Raw genomic sequence first — 3854 nt, 5'->3', positions numbered from 1 at the left:
TTGATCTTCTTTGTCACCAAAGTAAGATACTATAGTCTGACTCTTTTTGCACTGCTTACTCGTGATCCCGGCCAGTTACTTGAGTTTTAAACTCTTTGTTAAGGTAAGAGTCTTCTTCTGATGTGAAGAATGTACTATTCCAAGCTTTGGGGGTTTGTACCACTGTTTCCAGAGATACTTCTGGGGACCTGTAAATTTTCAATTCTTCCAAAGTACTATGATAAGGGGCGAGGTGTTTCTTCTCCACAGCCATAACAAGCTCCACCACACCAGTGCTCCTCCTCGCCCCAGGACCACCCCTCAGAACTGTGACCCAGATCCAAGCACGGGCAATGCAAGAGATTCCTGCCTCAGCACTGGCAAAGAGATTCCTGCAATCCCCCTCTGATCAGCCACTCGATTCCCCCTCAGTCTGTGGGCCGGAAGGCCAGGAGGCAACCGCTGCCCCAGAGGCCGTGCTTGGAACTTGAGACTGAAACCTTGCTTCTCTTTCACCACAGACACAGACTTTTCCCACTGACCTTCTAAGTTGTCTTTGGCATTCATGGGTTGAGAAGTCTGGAAACCGCCACAGCTGCCCGCGATTCAATCTTTTGAGGCCTGTTTCAGGTTCACTGCAGACTGTGCGCCCACGCCAAACTTCGCTCCTCTCCCTGCCCGGCATGATATACCTTTCCGATCAACCATCCAGGCTGTCTTGGGGTGGAAATTTGTTTTACTCTGTCTTTTTGTGGGTGCTGCTGCTTTAGAATTTGTTTAGAGCCATTTTTTACAGGTATTTGGAGGGGTTTAGGGGAGACCTCAAGCAAAATCACTGCTTTCACTCTGCCATCTTGGCTCCGCCCCAATAATCTGATTTCTAATTAGAGGAAAGATTAGGGACTTTCCAAGTTGGGAGGGGGAGAGCAAGCAGGTGCAATTCTCTGAAATCAGAAAAAGAAGTGTCCCACTCCCCCAAGTATCTATATTCAATCAAAGGAACATGGAAACAATAACTAACTAGTATGGGGTCAGTTTTCAGATAACACTTATGGGTTGCTTGCAATGTATAATTGTGAGGAAATTCCTTGCATCAGTCTTTGGACCTGACCGAGTTTCTGGTTAGTTTAAACTAGGTCTTTAATTAAGGGTCTTTGAACAGCAGGTAGACATGGTCCAGCTTCCCATTCAAACAATACAATAAAATTTTCTCCCATTTTGCACAATTGAATTAAGTTTTCTCACAGGACATAAATTGGTTTAGACCCATAATTGAATAGAAGGGGAACTAAGCTAGCTCCAGAATTGAGTCACAAGATGGAGTCAATGCGGTTCACTCAACTTCCACAATTAACCACTTGTTTTCCTAATCCCCTCAATTCCCTCAGAGCCTAGAAGTTGCCTTAGTAAACACTTGTTCTCCTTGTCAAAATACGTAAAAGGATACAGAGATAGAAGGAGACAAGCATTTTTAAGCACCCACTATTTACCTAGGCCCTTCATAAGTATCTCATTTTGATCTTCACAACAACCATGAGAGTTAGGTGCTGTTATTATCCCCATTTTACAAGTGAAGAAATTGAGGCAAACAGAAGAACAGAAGTCAAGTGACTTGACCAAGGTCACACAGCTAGAAAGTATCTGAGGCCACATTTGAACTTATGCCAGGCCTGGATCTCTAGCCACTGAGCAGCAAACAAAGTGCCCTAAATTATTTATATTGTTGTGGTTTTTGGTCATTGTATGTATCGTTCTTCCAGCTCAGCTTTCTTCACTTCCTAACCCCTCATACAACCTACTCATGTTTTTCTGATACATTTATCATTCCTTTCAGTAAGAAACCCATGTTTCTCTGATACATTTATCATTCCTTGCAGTAAGAATGCCTTACTTGCATATACTACCATTTGTCTAGGCATTCCTTGAATGTTGACGCCCATCTTTTTAGCACCAATATTCTTGCAGTGATGCTCTCAACTGTGTTGAGAGGCATGGAATATCAGTCTTTGAAGAATTAGTTGGGGATGAGTAGGCTGAAGTATATTGCCAACAAAGAATTGGGTAGGAGGACCAGCCTAAAACACATTATCAAGGAAACATGAACAAAAAAGGAGGTAGGCCAATGTTGTAATAAGAGCAAGAGATAATTAATGGATGACTCATTTCCTCACTGATAACCCACACAATATAAGGAAATCCAAAAGAAGACCTCTAGTACATCGGGTAAATCCCCTTTGGAGCATTTATAGGATCTGACAAAAGTCACTTAGGACAAAAGGGTGTCGATGATTTGTGATTTGTACTGTTAGAGAGAATCCATATTGATGACATAACAGATACTGATGGATCAAACTATAGAACTATAAAGCTGAAAAAGGATTGTGCTAAACCTCTGTAATGTGGCAGATTCCCATCATGCTCTTGAGTTTTAATGTTTTCACTGGGACTCAATTGATTAGAAATATATATGTAAATATACATATGTCTATCCATCTGCTTGGAGGATCCAAACTGTTACACGTGGCTTAGTCATCTTAACAGTTGGCAGCCCTTTTTTTGTCTTCATTTTGGCTTTGTATCAACAAATAGTGGGACTAAAGTGTCCTAGATGCTGGTGAATCAGATTTTTTGATTAAAAGATACTCCCTCTGGGAAATAATTGGTCCCTAGCAGAAGTGATTTTGGATCATTTTTATATCCTCAGAAGCAGAAGGGACCTTAGAACAATAGAATATCAGGGCCTGAAATGACTTTAAAACATAGGTTGTCAGAACCAGATCAGACCTTAGATCATAGAGGACCTTAGCAATTGATTCTACAGTTCCTTCATTTTCCAGATGAAGGCAGTGACATACAAAGAAAAGATAGGATTTTCTTCAAGGGAGGGTCTTCCTATGAAGTAAGCAGTTCAAGCAGTTACATTTTATGCCTAATTTAGACTGCTAGTGATCAGTCAAATCTATTCTGACATGGCTTATTTTACATTCCTTATACTATCTCACTTTGAAAAGTCATAAACTGGGTTCTTTGTGCTATTCCAGCCAGGTTCATTGCCTTCCCCCATGTACATCCAAGGACATCCACCACATTGTGATGCTAGCAAGATTGGTTTAGGGAAGATAATAATAATAACTGACATTTATATAAAGATTTAAGATTGATAAAGTACTTTATGTAGAGGCAGCTATGTGGCTCAGTGGATAGAGCACTGGGCCTGGACTCAGGAAGACCTGAGTTCAATTCCAGCCTCAGATATTTACTGGCTATATGACCCTGGGCTTAACCTCTTTTAACCACTTAACCTCAGTTTGCCGCAATCCACTAGAGAAGGAAATGGCAAAGCACTCTGGCACCTTTGCCAAGAAAATCCCATGGACAGTATTGGTGTACTACAATCCATGGAGTCACGAGGAGTTGAACACTACTAAACAACAATAAAGCACTTCATGTACATTATCTCACTTGAGTCCTCACGAGAAACTTAAGTTGTAAGTACCGCAGGCAAGGGAGTGCTGGAGTCATCGATCTCATGAGCGTCAATTGTTAAATTCTCAGTGTGAGCATTTATGTCTCGGGTATCAGCAAACTCCACAAATCGTGGCTTGATTTACTATTTTGTTGATTGTCTAGACTTAAGAAAGTGATGGAGAAAATGTTAAAAATGCAGATTTATCTCAAAAGCATATTATGTTTTTGGAGAGCTAGTTATTAAAGGTTTACTAGCAAACTCCTGACTACAGGTTTAATTAACGTCATTTTAAAGATGAGGAAACTGAGACTTGATCATGATCACACAGTTAATGTCAGTGATGGGATGTGAACCCAAGCATCTCCTGATTCTAAGTCTGGTATACTATCCACTTACCATCATTCTT

The sequence above is a fragment of the Vombatus ursinus genome, unplaced genomic scaffold (genome assembly GCF_900497805.2).
Source record: "Vombatus ursinus unplaced genomic scaffold, bare-nosed wombat genome assembly UNPS02014863.1, whole genome shotgun sequence".
Lineage (NCBI taxonomy): Eukaryota > Metazoa > Chordata > Mammalia > Diprotodontia > Vombatidae > Vombatus > Vombatus ursinus.
This window is presented reverse-complemented; position numbering follows the sequence as displayed.